The sequence below is a fragment of the Lissotriton vulgaris genome, chromosome 1_2 (assembly GCF_964263255.1).
Source record: "Lissotriton vulgaris chromosome 1_2, aLisVul1.2, whole genome shotgun sequence".
Taxonomy (NCBI): Eukaryota; Metazoa; Chordata; class Amphibia; order Caudata; family Salamandridae; genus Lissotriton; species Lissotriton vulgaris.
Genome location: NC_141686.1, coordinates 93,821,462 through 93,843,122, shown reverse-complemented (window position 1 = coordinate 93,843,122; position 21,661 = coordinate 93,821,462). Strand labels below are relative to the sequence as shown.

The 21,661-nt window shown below is 46.8% G+C and overlaps 1 protein-coding gene across 4 annotated transcripts in view; it reads right to left on the bottom strand.

Moving 5' to 3' along the window:
• The window catches only part of LOC147733978 (adenosine deaminase 2-like), a 514,604-nt gene that overhangs the window by 267,416 nt on the left and 225,527 nt on the right, over positions 1-21,661 (bottom strand). The window lies entirely within an intron of this gene.

Sequence of the window (21,661 nt, the reverse complement as noted above, 5' to 3'; positions counted from 1 at the left end):
CTGGGGTGGGATTGGAGGTCCCAAAGACCTCGCTCATCACTCCAGCAATCTTCTCCCTGCCATCGACCCACCCAAAACCCATTTCTTCACGCTTTTTCTTAGGACTGCCTAAGTATACCCTCAGGAAACGTGGGGGTCCAGCCAGGCTGAAATGTAGGACAGACACACCAAAGATCACACCAAACATCCGACCAAATATCCCACCAAAGATCACACCAAACATCCGACCATAGACCACACCAAATATCCCACCAAATATCCCACCAAAGATCCCACCAAAGATCACACCAAAGACCACATCAAATATCCCACCAAAGATCCCACCAAAGACCACACCAAATATCCCACCAAAGACCACACCAAATATCCCACCAAAGACCACACCAAAGACGCTTTGTGTTGTCATTACATTTGTTTTGTACTGAACGATATTTTGACAAAGAACTTATGATTTGCATGATGATCCGTTTGTATGTTTTTAAAAATTAATGCATTTTATGACAAATGTGACCGTCTTCCTTGAAGTCCCTTCTGATTTCAGAATTTTAATTATGTATTATTAATGTTTTTAGTGACTTTTTAATATTTTGGAGATCTTTTGATTAAATTGTACTTATAAGTGTTTTGATATCCGGATCAAATTTTATGCCAGTAATTCATGGGTGGATGTATGTGGATGCATGAGGAGTGTTCATGAATTGATGTGTGAAAAGGTAATTATACTTTTTGACTTTCAGACTCCAAAGATCCCACGAAAGATCACACCGAAGATCATATCAAAGATCACACCAAAGATCACATTCAAGATCACTTCATACTTCAAACTCATATTTACTTTTGTCAGATGTTGAAACAATTGGAAATAGCAAGAGCTCTTTTGCTTTTGATATTAAACAGTTAATGTTCACCATTTCAATATGTTTGCTTCTGTAACTAAAGCGTGCTAAATTTCATCTTTTTTTTTTTTGATGATCAACTTTATTGATTTTTGAAACAACCAAAAAATAGTAATAACAATACAGCACTTAGATCAGTATTCAATGGTATGTCAAGTGTGCTAGTGGCACTAATGTACATACATGCACAACAATCAGAGTACATCGCAAAAACAAGCAATCAAAAGGTGAAGAGACAAGCATACAGACCTATTATCCAAACTGGTTCATCCGTTTATCCCATATCTTTTGGTGTTTGGCTGGTCATCCCATGGCCTAAAATCAAGGGTTTCGCCTGGGCAATGCACTAGTCTACCCCTCTACAATACTTAGCTATTTTGGGAGGGTCGGGATGTGTCCATGACTCCCAGGAGGAGGTGTAGGGGATTGTGGGGTACCTGCCAGGCCAGAACGTGTGCAAGTTCAGATTCTATCTTATCCCAGTATTTTATAAGTCGGGGAAAAGACCAGACCATGTGGTAAAAATTCACTGATTGTTGTCCGCAGCACCCGCATTCAGGCGAGATGTGCAATCCTGCCCTATGCAGGCACTCTGGGGGTGAGATAAGCGGTATGGAGGTAGTATATTTGGATGAAGCAGAGTCAGGTGTAAGTGGTATTGGTCTTGGGGCCATACGGGCCTCTCACCAGTCTTCATCCTCCAGAGGGCTGAAAAATAATTTTTTTTTTTTAAAAAGGAATGCCAACATAGAAAGCATTGGTGTAGTCCAACCGAGATAAAATAAAGGCACGTATGACTGTCTCCTTCGCAGCCCTAGGCAGAAGGGGGAGAAACTTCCTTAGGGTTTTAAGCAGGCTGAAGCACGTGCCGGCAAGCTTCTTGACCTGAGTGTAGAAGGAAAGGTTCTCCTCGAACCACACCCCCAGATTCTTAAAAGAATTTCCAGCAGAGGTAGGCAGGGGGGATTCAGGTGGCCAGAGAGTGTCCCTAAACTTAGGTGGAAATTTCACATAGAGGAGAATCTCGGACTTCTCTTCATTGCATTTAAGCTATGCAGAGGCAAACCATTTAAAAACAGAGGACAGACAGCGCTTCCCAGAAGAGACAGAGTCCGTATTTTTCTCCCATGTAAAGAGAAGCTGTGTATCATCCGCGTAGGCAATAGTCTTCGCCCCCAGTTCTTCTGCCAAGTATACCAAAGGTGTAACGTAAATGCTAAAAAGGAGGGGGTTAAGAAAGGACCCCTGTGGTCACTGTCAGGGTAGTAGAAGAGGACGGCGGAAGTCAGACCTAGTTGACCCGTCTATCCAGGAAGGACCTGATCCAGCCCCAGCCCGTGCCAGAGACCCCTATCTAAGTAAGGCGCATGAGGAGCCATGAGTGCAGGACCGTGTCGAACGCCGCCGACAGGTCCAGCAAAATCGGTGCTGCCCTGCTGCCGGCCTCCAAACACTCTTTGATGGCTTCCGAGACCTTCACCAAGGCTGAATCGGTACTGTGGGAGGCCCTAAACCCGGATCTCCATCGCTAGCATGAACAAGAGTGGGGAAAGGGGACTGCCCTGTGTCGTACCTCTATGGACCGAAATATCTCAGAGAGGGCCCCATTATACTCTGAGTCTAGGGTTGGAACATAAGACCCGAACGAAGCGACAAAACTGCTGACCCAAACCCATCATTGTTAGTCCATCCTCTAGATAAAGCCAATCAACTGTGTCTAAGGCCTTTTCAAAATCGTCAAGGAGGAGTGCTAGGTAGGGGGTGAGCATTAGGCAGTTTGCGAGGGCTAGGTGGAGGCGTTGCAAACAGTGTCTAGTGCTGCATGCTGGCATAAAGCCACACTGGTCTGAATCAGTTTTCTAAGGAAGGGGTGTAGGTGTTGAGCCAGTTCCGTGGCATAAATCTGAAGTTCGGCGTTGATTAGTGAAATCAGCTGATAGTCTGCACAAGCTGACGAGGGTGCCTGGGTCTTGGGGATGACCACAATGGTCACCATGTCTGTTTCAGGGGGAAAGGCTCCAACCTCTGCAACATGGTGGAATAAGGTGGAGAGGGGGGGACTAGCAGCTCCCAATAGGTGGCATAGTATTCCTGAGAAAATCCATCTGGGCCCGAAGTTTTCCCGAATGCCAGTGAGGAAATTACAGTACTTACTTCTGGGGTGAAGGGGAGGTCCAGGCTGGCACCTCCAAGTGCATCAGGCAAGGAATATGGGCCCTCTCTGGGACTAGTAGTTCTAGGAGGGAGCCCTCCAGCTTACGCGCTGAGTATAGGCGGGCATAATAATCAGCGAACGCCTGTGCAATCTAGGCTGATGTGTGGTGAGTGACTCCAGAGAGGTCATGGATTTCAGGATGATTCGATTTGCCTGGGGGGTATGAGGCCAGTCTGTGTAGCAGATTCCCATTTTTGTCACCCCATATACCTGGGCGACAGCCGAGTGCCATAACAACTTGGCCGATTCTAACGAGATTTGCTTGATCTTTTCACGCACAACTGCAAGTTGCCTGTCCTGAGCTACATCTGGGGCCCTGGCAAGGTCCGCCTCCAGCCGAATTGCTTGCGCTTCGAGCAGAGCCAGATGCCTGTCCCGGGACAATGGCTGTGCTTGGAGATAGCTCCTGGCCACTCCTCGGATGGTGGCCTTGCATGTCTCCCAGAGGGTACCCGGGAAGGTACCCAGTCCAGATTCATGAGGAAGTATTGCTGCAATTCCTCTCCTATAGCCTTTTGGAACTCTTTGCTTTGCATGAACCAGGTGTTTAATCGCCACATCGGTTGCAGCATGCCAGGGGTTTTGCTAGATGCAGGAGCAATGCTGAATGGTCCGAGATTCCTCGGGGGAGAACAGCCATGACAGCAACACTATGGCAGTCGGGGGCAGGCATACAAACCTTGTTGATACGTGTGTGAATATGATGCGCTGCTGAGGTGTGTGTATTGGGGGGTTTGAGGGTTCCAGGTTCTCCACACATCACAGAGGCCCAAAGTGGCCACCCATTCAACCAGCTTCTTTGCCTGTGTTGCCCTAGCAGGGTAGGGTGTGCCCGTAGAATCAAGCGTGGGCTGCATAACCGCATTAAAATCACCTCCCAGAATTGTCTGTGCTAAAGGCAGGGTGGAAATAACGTCAGTAAGGTGTCTCAGCGTGGTGTAAGCATAGCGGGTGGGTCGTATATGGATATGAGGTTAAGGGTGTTCCCCTCCATCGTTCCAGAGAGAGTTACAAACAGCCCTTGTGGGTCCCTATTTATGTGGGTGGGAACAAAGAGAAGGGTCCTCTGCAGGTGGATGGCCGCCCCGTGAGCCTCTGTCGAAACCCGATTGCCACACCCTGTCAAAACCATAGCGTGCAAGAAAGTAAAATTGAGTCCCCAGGAGGTGGGTCTCCCGGAGCAGGAGGATATCAGGGGCATGTCGTTGGGCATACTTCAAGACTGCTGTACGCTTGATGCGATCAAGCAACCCATTGAAATTCCATGACATGACTCAGAGAGAGGTATCCCCATGAGCTATGTGCATCATATGGAGCGTGTGGTCTAAGGGGGTTATGGAACGGTATCCCGTCGGGCCTTTAGTGAGATGCGAGGAGGGTGTGGCCCCCTTGCTCAAATTGCATTGTGTGGGATCGCAGTGCATGCGTGGTATTCCTGTGTTAGAGTGCTGTGAGCAATAAACATAAAAAAGAACAATATAAAACATAAATCCAAACATCGGACAACGGTCCAATCCCTCCTTCCCTACCTCCCCCCACCCTACACTTATGGAACTGAAGCATCTGTCGCCCTACAAACTAGAAAAGAACAGGCTAAAATAGAACGCTTAGCTTGGGAGTTGTGTGGTGGACCGTTCCTCCGGTATCAGTTGAGGGTGCAGCATTGACAGATTTCTCGGGGTTCTACAGTTCAATGGGACACAAGTCCCTGGGCTCTTGGGAATGAGGCCTTTTATTTCCTTTGCTGTTGCTCTCTCATGTATCTTTAAAATGCTGAACTTCGAGAGAGGTCTGAGTCTAGAGTTCTGGGGGGGGCCGTGCTCGATGGACAAATTGTCCGTGGATCTATTAGTTGTCGAGGTTGGGAACCCGTTGGGCTGATGGTGTTTCTAGGGTCTCAAGTGGCTGAGTCTGGCGATTTAGAGTCTTCTTTGTGGCCTCCGCGGCCATTTCGTGATTGTGTGCACCTCATGCGCGGTTTGGGAATCAGAGGACGAGGGCCTGTGGCCCAGAGGGTGCGGGTGGAACTCACAATTGTAGTCTCTTACAATTAAAGAGAACCAAATTCAGAAGGACGCACATACTTGAGTCCCTTCCACCCCAATGTTGCCTACCTGCTCACATAGTCATCCGCCCTCCCTCATCGATCCCCCACCCCCCACCTGTGTTTTCCCTCTCAGCACCCGTGCTTGACTACTCCTTCAGTACGTACAAGGAGGTTTTGGTCCTGAGAAAACTGACTGGCCTGGACCTCGATATTTGCAAAATAGAAAAAAGTGGCTAGCCAGACTACTTTGAAATACAATTATAACACACACAGCCAATGAGTGCTGCGTGGCCAAGCTATTAATTTAGCAAAACATTTATTTTCAGTTCAAAATCAGATTTTCAAAGTTTATAAAAACATGACATCAAAAGGAAAACACACCGCCAAAAACAGTCAAGTCAAAGGCAAAAACAAACAATTGTGTGCACCATAAATACAAAATATACAGACATGAAAACTGAATCTTCAAACATTCACAAGACACCAAAAATGCAAATTAGAATCAAATACATAGAATCCAAATCAATTGTAAATAAAGAACATGTAACGTGAAAAAGGCAAAACAAAACCAGTCCTTAAACTAAAATGCCAGAGGACAGGTGGAATTAAGAATGGAAAAGCAACTGCCTGCCTGTCCACAAAACCTGTGACTAAGTGTTCTGTCTGGTTGCACACAAGGGCCCACGTCAGTGGGGTGAATTGATCCCAAGTTGCACACTTCCTTCTTGTCACAGGCTGGGGGTCAACGCGTTTCGAACCACCATAATTCAGGGTTCTCCTCAGGACAGGGACTGGGTACAATATTCACTGCACCGCGTGCACAATGGGTTGCAGGGGTGAAGCACTGTAAAGCAGGACAATGGTCTTATATTTTTGTAAGAGGTGATTATCATAATATTCATGTTCAGGATTGCTAGTGAGTGTTAACATAAGTCTGTGGTCAATTGATGATGTATCATGCCTTCAAAGAAGGGACTAGCAGCTTCATCCACTATGGAACTGGAGAAGCGAGCAGTTCCCTTCTGATGCATTGGAGTGGTGTCACAAAAAGGCAATGAGATGGTTAAGCGCAAACAGAACACAAGCAAGAATCGCACTCCGGAGGTGAGTGGCACTGGGTGATGCCCAAGGGGGCTCTTCAGCTGGTGATGTATGAGGTTAGTAATGAGGGATACATCAGTAATGGGGGGCTCTGCCCTATATGTTTGCTCCTGATGGATATGAATATGCAAATGCTGATGGTGCGATTGATAGGGATATGCAGCAGTGCTGAGCTTAAATACTTCTATGGGGTAAGAAAGTGCTCGTTACTAGGGTGTATGCTGGAGAAATAGTTCCACTACCCATACTGCATATCTCTCAAAAGCATAGTATGACTGGGTGGCATTGGGGCAATGTAGGTGACATGTCCAGGTATTTTTTGGATGTGGGTAGGCAAAGTATGATCCGAAACAGTCAGGAGTAAATGTACTTATGAGGTTTTCATAGTCCATTCTTGGTTCTTGATAGCTGTGTTTGACCCCATCAGATCTTACTCATTGACCAGTGAATTTTAGCGGCGTCCTGCAGTTAAAACCTCAGTTGTATTTCAATTTAATTTTAGTGAAGAAGATAAATATCCTGAGCATGTTCAGATACATGCCATCTAACATCAGGTTTATCAGAGATGCCTACTTCCTGTGAGTCATGACACTAGAAACAGAGTGAAGCAACCCGCCAAATGCTGCTTTGAGATCGAGTGAAATGAGGGCTGCAGATCCTAGATATCTGAAGAATTATTTCCTTCTCCAAGAATGTTATGGTAAAAGAGAGGAGGGAATTGCATCTACAACTGTTTGTAACCTTAGGATGTGCAAAAGATTTTTTTAGGAACGGAACTAAGGTTTATTTCCATGAAACATTTCCTTTTTAATAGAGTTGATACAAATATATCTGAGAGTGGGAAAAAAGATGGATATATCAAAGTGTAAACTGAATCAATCAATCAATCAAACAAGACTTGTAAAGCACAGCGAATCAGCTGTGAGGGTTTATAGGCTTAGAGAGTCCTGCTGCAGAAGTAGGGCTTAGTTGAACAGTCCTTTCTTGAATTTCATCAGAGGGGATGAGGTCCGAGGATCTGCGTTCCAGGATCTGGCCACAAAGAAGGAGAAGGAATGTCTTCCGCTGTTGCTGCAATGAATGCTATGGATGTGGTTGAGGGAAAGGGAGGCAGAGTACAGGTGTCTGGCAGATTTGTGGAAGTTCAGGTGGTGGTTGATGAATGCTGATCCATGGTTGTCCAGGGCTTTGTAAGTGTGGATCAGCATATTGAAGTGACATCTCTTCTGAATGGGGAGTCAGTGGAGCATGCTGAGGTGGGTGGTGATGTGGTTCCACTTGAGTGGTGGAGGACGAGTCTAGCCGTTGAATTCTGCATTGTCTGTAATATCTCCAGGAGGTGTGTTGTGATTCCTGCATGGAGTGTGTTGACATAGTCCAGCCAGTTTGTGACTAGGGCTGGGTAATGGATCATCTAGTGCTTAAGGGCAGCAATTTTAAGATCTTGCGGAGTGATAAACTGTATGCCGGGCATGGGTCAAGTAGAACCAGAAGAGACAGCCAAAGCAAGAGTAGAGTATCTGCATACAGAAAGGAGATCACGTTCTCTAGTAAAATGCCTTTTGTAATTAGAGGTCTATCAAGAGTTTTGAGAATTTCAATAGAAGTTCTTGAATCATTTCACAAAGAAAAAAGCAACGAAGAGCAGTATTTTAATGGTGAAAAAATTGGAAAGGATGCCACACAGTGCTTGAGGGGGTGACACAGATTATGTAGCAAGATGGATTCATGAGAGTTGAAATTTAAAAAAAAATTATTTTGATAAATGAAGTGGGTGAGAGATGCAGACCCATAAGTGTGGATGTGTTTCATAAGATTGTTGTATTCTCTCAAGGTGATGTAATTGAATTCAGGATTGGTTTATAAACAGCCCAGTCTCCAGCGGCATTCACGTTTTTTGCAGTGATTCATTGCTTGTGTTACTGCCAGAGAGATCCAAGGTGCAGAAGGACATGCTTGTTGATTGCATCCTGTTTTTAATGGCCAGTTATGTCCAAAGCTGTTGTAATCAAGGAATCATATTGACTGCAAAACTTGTCATGCAGAAGGACATGCTTGTTGATTGCATCCTGTTTTTAAGGGCCAGTCATGTCCAAAGCTGTTGTAATCAAGGAATCATATTGACTGCAAAACTTGTCAAGCGAGTCGGCTGGAGCCCACAAGTATTCAGGGAAATTGAAGGACAGAGTTCTTGGGGGGCCTGGAATGGAGGAGCCCAGTTGAATGAGATGACAGCCTAGTCAGACCAGACTAACAGTACCAGATTACAGATGTTGATTCAAGTGTGGCGGGCCTTATAAATTTGTTTTCCAACTCGCTGTTAGACTCGACAGCCTTGAGGGGGTCTTACCCCCAACTTTGTGCCTGCCTCTTCCACTTTCCTGACCTCAGTTTTGCTGATACTAGGACTCTGTGCACTTTACCACTGTTATAGTGCTTGCGCTTTCTCCCCTAAACATTGTGTCATTGGTTTATCCCCAACTGGCATATTTAATTTACTTTTAAGTCCAAAGTAAAGTGATACCCCCTGTACCCAGGGCCTGGAAATTAAGTGCTGCTAGTGTGCCTGCAGCACTGATTGTGCCACCCACTTAAGTAGCCCTTTAACCATGTCTCAGTCCTTTCACTGCAGAACCTGTGTGTGCAGTGTACACTGCCATGTCGACCTGGCAAAATAAACCTTTCACAAGGCCCAAACCATCCCTTTTTATACATTTAAATCATCCCAAAAGTAGACCCTGGACAAACCAGAAGGCAGGATGCAAGGTATTTAAAAGTCAGGAGATGTACTTTTGTGTTTTACATGTCCTGGTAGTGAATAACTCCTGAAGTTGTTTTTCATTTCTGCGAGGCCTATTTCCCCCATAAAATAACATTGGGATTACCTTATTTTGTAATTTCCAAATGGGAAGAGATAAGACTCCCAAGTATGGTGTCTCTGGAATCCTAATTTAAAATCCTAACATATGGTGAAGTTGGATTTGTTGCCTGTCTCTGCTCACATGTCTGGGGTGGGTGACAGCTGGGCTTTGTGTATTCCCCCTAGACAGTCACACACATTGGGAGCTTAGGTGTGATTTGATAGGCCATACTAGCAGGATGGGAGGGAGGAGCTGGACCCATCCTCACTTAACTGAATAGGCTGTGTCCATACAAAAATTGCTGCATACCCCCATGAAGTGAGTCTGGAGGCAGGGCAGGACCTCTGTGCATTTCAAAAAACTGTCTTTTAAGTTTCCCCCACTTTAAGTACTGGACCTCTGACACCACCACTATAGTACACCTCTGGACCTGTGGATATTCTGCTGTCTTGCTGTGCTGACCTGCTGCCTGCTGCCCTCTTGCTGTGAGAGAAGAACTGGACCTGGAACCCATCTTGAACCCAGGACCCCAGAGAGATTCAGAGAGATAGTCTGCTGGCCTCCTGATCTGAGGCTCTGGGGAATACGAGGCTCCCCATAACTCCTGGGCCTGTCTTCAATGAGTTCCTGACCCCCAAGAGGTGCCACCAGTGTGGTTCTCAAGCTCGTAAAGTCAAGTTTTGGGTTGTTAGCGAACGCAAAGAGATCTGTTTGTACCTGAACTTCACCACTCGCACTGGAAATCAGTGCAAGCCGCACCAAGTTCATCTCTTCGCACAGCAAGCATCATCCTCAGGTGTGGATTGCCACCACTAATCCCCACCCCATCCGTCCAAAATGCCCAACCTCCTTTTCGCGCCCTTTCGACCATCACAAGGAACGCTATCATTGCTCCCGACAACTTCTCCCTCATGAACGGGACTCTTGGCACTAAACTTGAAAAGGTAAAACTTCAGCAGGACTAAACTGGGACTGTATCCAACACCCGTTCCATCGTGGTGTGCCTGAACTTTTGGATTCGACCCAGTCCAGCACGACCAGATGGCCCCGTTTTGGGCTTTCTGTGTTTAGGGCGCTAATTTATAGTTTATTCATAACTCCAGTTCAACTTATTGGATCTTTGTTGTTTTTGTCTTGGCTCATTTATAAAATTAAGCTCTATTTTTCAAACCTTATGTGGAATCATCTGTGTGGTGGTTTCACTGTTTTACTGTTTGCAGTGTTGCACAAATACTTTACACTTTGCCTGTAAAGTTAAGTCTGACTACTCTGTGCCAAGCTAACAGAGTGTGAGCACAGGTTAATTTAGGGTTTGCTTGTGCCTTATCCTGACAAGGATTATGGTTACTGCTTTAACAGTGCTATTAAGTCAGTCAACCAAGAACCCAATTTCTAACAAATGTGATCACTGGTGAGAACATGACATGTGTTTATGCAGTGTCATACAGTGATTTGGTGTACACCACTTTTCCACTTCCAAGACCAATTCAAATTTTTAATTCTACCTAATTGGCCTTTTTGATTTTTCTTCAAAATCATGTTTCAGGCTGCTGGATTCACAACCACAAGCATGGAATTTGAGCTGTCCAACCCAGAGGTATACACAGTGGCCCAGCTCAAAAACCTATGCAAGGTGGCTGGGCTTCTGATAAAAGCACCACCAAAAAGGTGAAGCTGCAGACAGCGATGAGGGCCTGGGAAGAAGCTCACTCTGTACTAAATGAAAACACAGCTGAGGATGATGGGCTGGATGATGGTCCAACTGAGGAACTACCTACACCAGATGAGGAGGGGGTGGCCCTTGAATTGGAGCTTCCTGCAAGGGTAGAGAGCAATGTCTCTTCCCACGAAATGCCTCCAGAGGAACTGACAGAGAGAAGATAGGAGATAGAAGTCAAGTTGCAGATGGCTAAATTAAAAATGAAGGCAGAGGAGAAAAAGGCTGAAAAGGCCTTGGAGGAGATAAGGATGTTACTGGCTCATGAAAGCTGTCTAAAGGAGATGGACATCAAGGCCAGACAGGTGGATTCCAACAGTGATGGTGGTAGTTTACCCGTAGTACCTGAAGGAGAAAAAAGGGTTTGTACACTTAAGAATATGGTGCCTAGTTATGTGGCGGGAGATGACATAAAGAAATTGTTTTCTCCTTTTTTTTTTTACAACCAACTTTATTGATTTTATTAACCGAAGAACAACCACTCAGATGTTTGATAGGGTACATCACAAAATCAGATAGGACACATGAAAAGCAAGCAGCATCAATTATAAATGGGAGATAGGTACAGATGAAAAAGCGATGTTAAAGAGGCCTAAAAGTCACGGTGGCAATCCTGTCAACCCAGTTGGCCCAGCGATTTTCCCCATTCCCGCTTGTGTTTGGCAGGGTAGCCTCTTGCCTCATCTACAGGTTTCTCCTGTACACCAATCTAGCTTTTTACGCTGCTCTTCCACAGTGGGAGGTGCAGGACTTAACATTTAGCTGAAATATCTAATTTTGCTACCACAGTAGCTACACCTAGAAATGAGCTGTCAGCCTGGGTACCCCCAGATACCTCCAGAGCCCCAAGGGGGAGTACCAAAGGAGTGTGGGGACCTCCCGACCCAGCACAGCATTAAGCTCAGTTACTATATCTGTCTAATATTTGTGTATTGCTGTACGTGACCACATAATATGGTAAAAGTCCCCTGGGGTCTCTGCGCATTCAGGGCAATCAGGGCTCGTGATGAGAGCGGCCCGACACAGTCTGGCTGGGGTGAGGTAGGGGTAATCTGGATTAAATGGTTATGACCTGAGGGGCTATATTGGCATTGCACCAATCATCATCCACTAAGGAGCCCAGCCATAGCTCCCATCACATACTAAGGTGATTTATTGTGTTAGATGTGTTAATAATAATAGATCGATAGATCTGAGATATGCCACTTCTTTCTAAAGCACACATCAAAGGCTTGGCTTCCAGCAGGCTGAACTCCAGGATGGAATTGTCATTGGGGACATGGGTGGTGATTGCAAGCCTAAGTTGTAGATACTTAAAAATTATGTGGAGTAAATAGAATAAGCATCCTGCAACTCTTCAAAAGTGCGTATGTGAGTCTCGTACCAAATATCGCCCAATTGTGTTGTGCCAATAAAGTCCCACTTTCCAAAGTCCTCCAGTGCAGCCACCTCTCCCAACCAAGTACTGTGCAGCAAAGGGGTTTGGAGTGTAAGTTTAGCGTCCCAGTGTGTTTGTCAGAGTGCGGTCCTCCATCAAAGAATATCGCTCGGGTCACTACTGTAATGGTATTATAGATCGGAAAGCCATATAGCATCGTTATAATCCGAGGGAACCCCTGGGATTTTAGCTCTAGCTGGTACATGGTCCATCCCCCAGGGAACCAGTCATTGATCATAAGAAGTTGGGTCACCAGATGATAATAGAAAAGATTGGAGATCCTCAAACCTCTGTCATAGTGAGCACGTTGGCAGTGGGCAAGGGCAAAATGGGGTCTGGAGCTAGCCCAGAGAAACGCAGTGGAATGTCTATCTGGGACCAATAGCGTGGTAGGTGCCGCGGGAGGTTCTGGAAAACATAAAATAGTGAAAACTTAAATAGAACACAGTTTGAACTCGGGAACAGAGTGGCTGACCCCTCCATAATGTAGGATCAGGAGCAAAATTCAGAACTTAAGGTTATTGTGTAGGTGGCAGAGGCATTGCCCACCAGTAATGCAGGTAGATGACCCCTCAAATTGTGGGGCTCCACGAGAGATTCGCGTCTTCAGCCTGGATGGCAGGTGGAGTGGTGGGCCATATTTAGGGATCATCCTGGTTTGCGGCTGAGTCTTGCACCAGTGGAGGCAGAGCGGAAGATGCACAGCGCCCAGCCTGGACCTGCTCCCCCAGTGTGTAGACAATTTAGAGGGCTAGAATACAAAGGAGTCACAGGTGTGCATGACATGACTCTGCGCGGCCAGACAGTTACGGCCTGACACAATGTGGCTGTGATCATTATTTATGCAAATTATCATAATTTGTTCTGTTTTCTCTTCTCTTCCTGTGCAGACAGTGGAAATACTCTGTTATGGTTAGTATATGCAAGCTTGCATGAGTGTGCACCACCCACACTACCATTGTTAATAGACTAAAATGCACCATTTATATAAAGGGATGGAAATAGGAGAGGTCCTGAAGAAAGACCATTGACCAATAGAGGCAGAAAGCAGTGCTGAAACATGTCGACCAGTGGTTTGGAGGGGGGAGGGGTCATAATATACCCTTAGGAAGCCACCAGAATGAAGACAGCCGCAGATGCCAGTAGGAAACCCCTGATCCTACTACCAGTCATTGGCAACCCTTTTGAAAGTGTAGGCATCAACATAATTAAACCTTTGGACACCAAGACAACCTTATGCAACAGGATTTTCCTGGTCTTGGTGGACCATGCCATCTGCTATGCAGAGGCTATGCCTTTGAGGACAATGACTGCACCAGTGGTGGCTAGAGCTCTGATGGGGATCTTTACCCATGTGGGGTTCCCCAGGAGGGAGTGTCTGTCAGAGGCACTAACTTTATGTCCACATACATGAAACCCATGTGGGATGAGTGTGGGGGTAACCAAACCAATAGACCTTAAAGTGCACGATTATGGACCAGCCCGAGCCCATGAGGCATAAGTGGGACGGCCTCCTGCCATGCCTTCTCTTTGCCTACTGGGAAATGACACAGAAAAGAGTACAGCCTCTTTAAACTCCTCTATGGCCACCCTGTTAGGCTACTTCTGAGCCTTTCAAGGGAGGGGTGGGAGCAAGCTCCCAGGAAACTCTGCCAGGATGTGGTCAGCTACATTCTGGCCCTCCGCAACTAGATGCACCACTTCTAGGAAAAGGGAAAAAGTAATCTGAAGGCCAGTCAATAAGTCAGGAACCTCAGGTATAACCAGAAGGCCACTCTGGTGGTGTATCAGCCTGGCCAGAAAGTATGGGTCATGGAGCCAGTAGAGCCCATAGTTTGCAGCACCCCTGGACTAGCCCATACGAAGTGAAAGAGTGAGAGGGGGATCCACCTACTTGGTAGACCTCCAGATGCTTAGAAATCCCCTAGGAGTGCTCCAGGTGAATAGGCTTAAGCCTCAGTTTGAGACATCCGAAGTGAACATGCTCCTGGTGAAAGATGAAGGAGGGGAAAAGGAGAGCGAGTCTCTCCATGACCTCCTTTCTGCACAGGAACATGGTGGTTCAGTGGAAGGTATCAACCTCTCGTCTTCCCAGGTCCCATACAAGAGAGCAGCTATTACTGATTACTGGGACAGTTTGCCTCTCTGTCTTTCTTACCACTGGACTCAAACACCTGTATGTCCATGATATTGACACTGGAGGAAGCGTACATGTGAAGAACAATATGCACAGGTTATCAGATAAGGTGAGGACCAGTACAAGGAGGAGCCCTCCAAGATGCTGGTGTTACTCGTGATTGAGCCCTCCAGTTGTCCTTGGTCCAGCCCTGTTGTGCTGGTACTGAAGGCTGTGATATATAGATATATAGAGCCTGTATGCTGTGTTAAGTTAGCATGAGCTTTTTAGGAGTTTAAACGCCATTTTACCTTTCTTCTGCTTTTGCACACGACACATAAGCTGCTGCTTCGCTTTGAGCCTAGTAGAATGTTTTCTGTTCATACGAGAATAATATGTTGTTGCACTGATATCAGTCTGGCTTGGCGAGCTGTGTCTGTACAGTGAGTGCTGAAACCTTCAAGGATATCTCAACACAGTAGTTGTTATGAGCACTGATCTTTGCACGTTCCTAGACCTAACAAACATGCAGCTGCAGCCAAGTTCTGGCTTTAGGCGCGTTTTATATTGCTTTGCACAAGAGCATACGAACACACTTGATGGTGCTTCACATGCAGAGAGCTGGTTGCTGATGATGTGATCCCCTACCACTAGGATCTTGAGGTATGGGGACGCTCTGCTAAAACCCAAAAGAGACCTTCTTAGATATCATATAATACACTAGCTAGGGAGGGTGAGAATTAGGTTTTATTAAACCCTATTCATTTTAGCATAATACTATGCTTTCACCGTTTGTGTTCTATGGACTAGTGACTATGCTGATTACTTTGTTTCTTATAATATATTTGCTTGTATTAGCTAAGATACTGAGTTTGAGAACACTGCATTAGTGAATAAACATTTCAAATATGCACGTGTCCACTTTTACTCCTTGTTCTGGATTGAAATGATAGTATAACGAAAGAGTGTTCATGTGTTCCACGTTACCTGAGGTGTACTAAGTTCATGTTCTGGTTTGTCTAAGAATTGGGAGTTTATGATAACCAATGAGACACTGTAGCTAGTCTGGTAGGGGATTTTTGGGTACTAAGGTAAGCTTTGGCACACCCTAATTCACTGAGGTTCCAAGCCTCTATGCACATTTCTGTCTGAGCACGGAATCCCTGCGACATCACGCCCAATCGTTGGTGGTCTTATAGCGTGATACTTGAGTAGTACATCATTCAGTCCTTAACACCTTCACTATTGTTTCTGGTTAACGGTGGTGTCGGACAAACCTACCTATATTAGTATAGGTCTTTTCAAGCTTGAATCTTTCTAAACGGTTTCCTTGAATTACTACCCAGTTGTGCTACAGGGTTGACTTTGTACCTTTTTCTTTCTGTGTCACTATGGCCGCGGTGGACATTTCGCAGCATAGTCGCATTGCGGTGCGCAATCATTTGCAAAATGTAAATGTGTAATGTAAATGTATGAAGCTTATATAGCGCATGACTTACCCTGGGGCATCTCCGCGCTTGCTTAGGGAACCCGTCCTGGTATTCCCCTGTGAGATAACCCTGGCAGGGTATCCACAAGGTGAAAGCCAGGCATCCCACCGCGAGGGGCCGATGTGGAGATTAAGCAAGCTATTGCCCAAAGTCGCAGAGTGTGAACCCGTGAGTCGAGAAGGCACCGGAGCGAGAATTATCAAGTCCGTGGAATTATTGAGCCCAAGACCCGCCGAGGCGGGGAATTGAACTCAAGCTCCAGGTCTGCCGCCTCTAACCCCTGAGCCACACTTCCCCAATCATAATCATAATGTTTCCATGGATGGCATGGCAGTAATAATGGTGGTGAGTGCAGAGGTGGCTTACCCATACGAAATTTTGTATTCGTGGGTGACCTTCCCGGCGGTGGACAGAACTTCAGGTGTGTTCCATACGTACACTCCCGCTGCTGTGCCAAATGAGTATACTCCGTATAGGGCACAGGAAATTCCTATTTATACTTGGCAGCACCGCGTTTGGTTTAATGGCGCCCTACCCCATTCATTATCAGCTCCGAGGTTAGGTCCTTTGTCCATTCCAGGCGCAACTTGGCCTGTCTTGGCTGGATTTACGCCTCATCCTCAGCACGGAGCTTGTCCCATGGCTGAAATCAGACGACTACATGTAGTCGCAATTAGCGTGATTAGGTCGTTAGTGCAATACATCACCCGCAATCCCCCGGGCGGGGCCCCGGGTGGTGCGGCGCTTCCTGTCAGACAGGGCGGTATGAAGCTCAGTCCCGTTATGGTCAACGCTGTGATGGGCAAGCGTTCCCAGGAACAGGATGACTTTCCTTCCTGGCTTGCCGAGAAGTTTGACCAGCTGGAAGCTGTATTTCCTAACACGTCTCCTGGTGAAAACACAGGATTCTGACAATTGGCTTACCTAAGGATTTGACCCCCGAAATCGGTGACTGTGAGACATGGGGTAAAACATTTGCGGCGGTCTACGCGAGGTGTTACGGCACCCCGTCAATGACTGTCCTGCCGACGGTCCTTAAACGTGTTCAGGATGACCACGGACCGGAGGCTGCGGTTGAATTGGGTATGCGCATCTGTGGCTCCTTTAATGTGGTTTACGATCTCATACTTGCTAATGTCAAGGGGGATGCAGTGAACTTTCAGGTTGCCAATGCTTTGCAGGCGGTTCCCGATGCGATAAACCCCGACAGTTGGCGAAAATTATTGTGGCGGCTTATAAAACCGTGGGCCGCAATAGTAGGGGCCTCAAGCCTTTTTCTACTAAAGAGAAAAAACAACCCCAAGGGCAGAAGTCGGAGAGCGACAAACAGCCCAAGTCCCAAAAACAAAATTGGCCTAAAAACAGAAACAGGGAAAGCAACAGCAACAACAGAAACAGGAGTCTTGTCCTGTGTCTCCATTGCCTGCGCCCACAGAACGTGTTTATGACTTGCGTGATTGCGCAATGACAAAATCACCTGATCGTTTTCAGGTTTCTGATCAACGCTCTCCTCGTTCTTTACAGGAGTCATCGGCTTTTTCTTCCGGTGGTGGAGGAGGCGGCAGGGGTTCGGGCGGCCAGCAAGGACGTGACCAGCCCCGACCGAAGGAAGGCAAAGGCAAGCAGGACGATTCTACACCGAAGAGACCCCAGTTTCAGAAAAAGAAAGTCGCTGCTTTAACAGCACACAGATACGCCACAGATAGTGAGAACCCAGCTTCGGAATCAGACATGGGCTCTGACCTTGCTGGACAGCGCAGCGGAGATTACCATACTGCGAGAGGCCCTGCGTCCACTACTGAAGGTGACAGCGACTGACCGTTATGTTGTTGTGGAGACAGCTGACACTAGAGTAGCTCCCCCTGACAGGATCTATGAAATTGTCTTATTCATTGAGGGTGACATTCAACGCACTATAAAAGGGGTATTTTGGGAGAATCTTACGACTACCTATGACATTTAGTTAGCGGAGGCTGACTGGCCCCCACCTTTTGTGCTCGCAGCTCCGAGAGGGGAGGAGGTAATCCTCCCTAGTTTTGCGCACACAGTCTCGAAGGAGCATGCGCTGAATTTTGCAGAAGAGTGGGCTAAGGCCCTTGCGCCGGCTCTGTACCGTACTCACAGTGGATGGGATACATTTTCCCCACACCACGAAATTCCTTTACGGTTTATGTCACAGGCTCAACCTCAATATCCCATAAAGCGTGAAGCGAAGGCTTCCGTTGCGGAAATCCTTGAACAATTAGAATATCAGGGTGTTATTGAAACTTGTGTGTCACCAATGAATAGCCCTCTTTTTACTGTAACCAAGCCTGACGGTTCGTATCGTTTGGGATTGGATTACCGGCATTTAAACTCACATTGCCGTACTTGTGCAGTACAAAATACTCACGGCTCTGCTTTAGTGGATAGTCTCGTGCGTAAGCGGTTTAAAACCACGCTTGACATTTCCAACGGTTTTTATGCCCACCATTTGGATGGTCTTAGTTCTCAATGGACCTCCTTTACTTGCGGCGGTGTCAAAAAACATATCAAACGTTTACCGATGGGCTACAAGAATAGTCCTGGAGTATTTTCTGCCCGCATAGTTTCTCTCTTGGAGAGAGTTGACCCAGATGCTTGTTCATATGTGGATGACATTTATCTCAAGGATGACGAACTGTGGGAACATCTGTGTCTGTATGTATGTATGTTTGTATGTATGTATTGGCATTTATATAGCGCACTACTTACCCGTAGGGTCCCAAGGCACTTCGACCGCTGCGAAACCCTTCCTGGCTTCCCTGAGAGATGGTCCCTTAATGGGTATCTCCAGGGTGAGACCAGGCATCCCCGGCGGTCTGGTGGGGCCATTAGTGAAGATGAGGCAAGCTAATGCCCAGAGTTGCCGAGTGTGATCGCTGATCAGAGTGGGCACCGAGGCGAGAGAATTATCAAGTCCGCTGACCCTGGTCCAGAAACCTGCCGCGCCGGGAATCGAACCCTGGTCCCGGGCCGTCCTCTGCTCTCGGGTCTGCCGCCTCTAACCAGTGAGCCACACTACTTCACCGCTTAATTTGTAGCTTTGCAGACTTTGGTTACAAATTCAACTTTGCAAAATCGCACATTGCAGAGTACACAGTGTTGTTCCTGGGCTACGAGCTCAACAATGAAGGTCAAGGATTGGCTCCTCACTTCTTGGACAAATGCGCACAGTTGCGCGCTCCAACGACTCTGAAATAATTACAGTCTTTGCTGGGATTTTTGAATTTCGGGACAACGTACATTCCTGAATATGCCCAGCGTATCAAGCCTTTGTATGCTTTGATACAACCAAATTTTACAAAATCAAACTGGCTGCCTGAGCACTCAGTTATACTGCAATCTTTGCAGGCTGATCTGCTCGCTTCTAAATACTTATTGACTCATGATAATCACACAAACCTGGTGATAAGAATCATCCCTGGGACGGTGGGTTTCACATACCTTACTTTTAACAAAGGAGATACAGTACCTATTGCTTACAAGTCACACTTGTACACTTCGGCTGAAATGCGATTTTCCACTGTGGAGAAAGTTTTGACGGCTGTGCAGATGGCGATTCTAAATGAACGGGCTCTGTCACAGGGAAAACGCATGTTGGTTGTTACCCCGTGTCCTGCTTTGGAAGCAGTTACGAAAGCCAGTGTACCTAATTCTAAAGCTTTGCACCCTCGGTGGATACAATGGGCAGCATCATTGACGTCTCCGGATGTCACGTTTATTTTTGATGCCTCCTTACGGTCGCAATAGTTTTTGCAATATGAGTTTGTTCATCATGCTCCTTTGGCTATGCGGCCTTTGGAGGATTTCCATTGCATCATATACACCGATGGTTCGGCGCAGGTTGCGCATGGTTCTAAACACGCCTACGTTTCCGCATGCGCCATTGTGGTAGGTGCCATGGTGAACGATGAGTTTAAGTCCAGAGTCTTGCACATGCAGACTCTAGGGGACTGCACCGCACAACTGGCAGAGCTTCGTGCTCTGATGCTTGCATTGGGGTACGTTGATCCTAGTGTGACAACTCTTATCGTAAGTGATTCTTACTACTGAGCCCAGTCTTACAATGAAAACTTGTTCTTTTGGATTCAGAATGATTTTCAGGATTCCAAGGGGAGCACAATAAAACATAAAATGATCTGGGTCCGAATGGCTGAGCTTAAAGAGCAGTTGCCACTCGTGTTTGTAATTCATACTCTCGGACACCAGCGCGTGGGAGTCCATGCTGTTGGCAGCTCGCTTGCTGATGAAGCGGCGAAATCAGCGGTATCAACATATTTAGTTGCAGCAGTCACACGGTCCAAAAGTAAGATTGATAATGATATCTTGGCGGCAGTTGCTGCCAAGAGAGATAAACATCCTGCGGGGTTCCCTTCGAAGTACACATACCACTTAAGTCCCGATAAGGTTCCTTATGGGAAGATTCCGTAAGTTGGGGAGAGGTTGATTCTCAACTCTGATCACAGATTTTCACTGATCACAGCGGCCCATGAAGGGGTTGCGTCTGCGCATGCAGGCGTTTCAGCTACTGTGTCTCAGTTGCAACAACGCTTTTGGTGGCGGGGACTGTACAAACAGACGTGTGACTATGTCCTTCAATGTGACATTTGCCAGCAGATTAAGCCTTCAACTGCTACGCGTCCACCCCAAACACAGTTGTTCATTTTTAAAAAAACGTTTGGTTGTGTTTATTTAGATCACTGCGGTCCTTTTTCTTCTGATACTGCGTATAAGTACATCTTAGTAGCAGTTGATACATGCACACGCTTTGTTTGGGTCTGGCCTCATCGCAGCGCTGATTCACGGACTGTCATCAGGGAATTGCATGTCTTTGTAGGGATTTTTGCCTGTGGTACTTTCCATTCGGATCAGGGTCCTGCTTTCGCCTCTAAGGCGTATAGGAGTTTTCTGGGGGTCCAAGTCAAGTTTTCGTCTCCATACCGACCTGAGGGTAATAAGTCAAGTCAAGTCAAGTCAAGTCATAAAATTTATATAGCGCACTACATACCCAGAGGGTTTCAAGGCGCTTAGGAGGGGGAGGAGGATTATTTGTCAAATATCCACGTTTTAAGCTGCTTTCTGAATGCTAGGTGATTCTGGGTGAGGCGAAGGTAAGCGGGGAGTGAGTTCCATGTTTTGGCAGCTAGGTATGAGAAGGATCTGCCTCCCATGGTGGTCTTGTTGATGCGAGGTACAGTGGCGAAGGCTTGGCTGGAAGAGCGAAGTTGGCGGGAGGGGGTGTAGAAGGACAGTCGAGAGTTGAGGCAATCTGGTCCGATGTCGTAGAGTGATTTGTGTGCGTGGGTAAGCAGTCGGAAAGTAATCCTCTTATTGACGGGTAGCCAGTGGAGGTCTTTAAGGTGACCAGAGATGTGTTCGTTGCGTGGGATGTCTAATATGAGCCTGGCTGAGGCGTTTTGGATTCGTTGTAGTTTCTTCTGGAGTTTAGCGGTGGTACCCGCGTAGAGGGTGTTTCCGTAGTCCAGTCGGCTCGTGACTAGAGCGTGGGTGACTGTTTTCCTTGTTTCGGTGGGGATCCAGCGAAATGTTTTTCTGAGCATGCGAAGAATGTTAAAGCAGGAAGAGGATACGACGCTGACTTGTCTGTTCATTGAGAGTGAAGAATCCAGGATGACGCCAAGGTTCCGTGCGTGGTTTGTCGGGATGGGTGCATTTCCGAGGGCTTCCGGCCACCAGGAGTCGTCCCATGCAGAGGGGGATTTACCTAAGATGAGGACTTCTGTTTTGTCTGAGTTCAG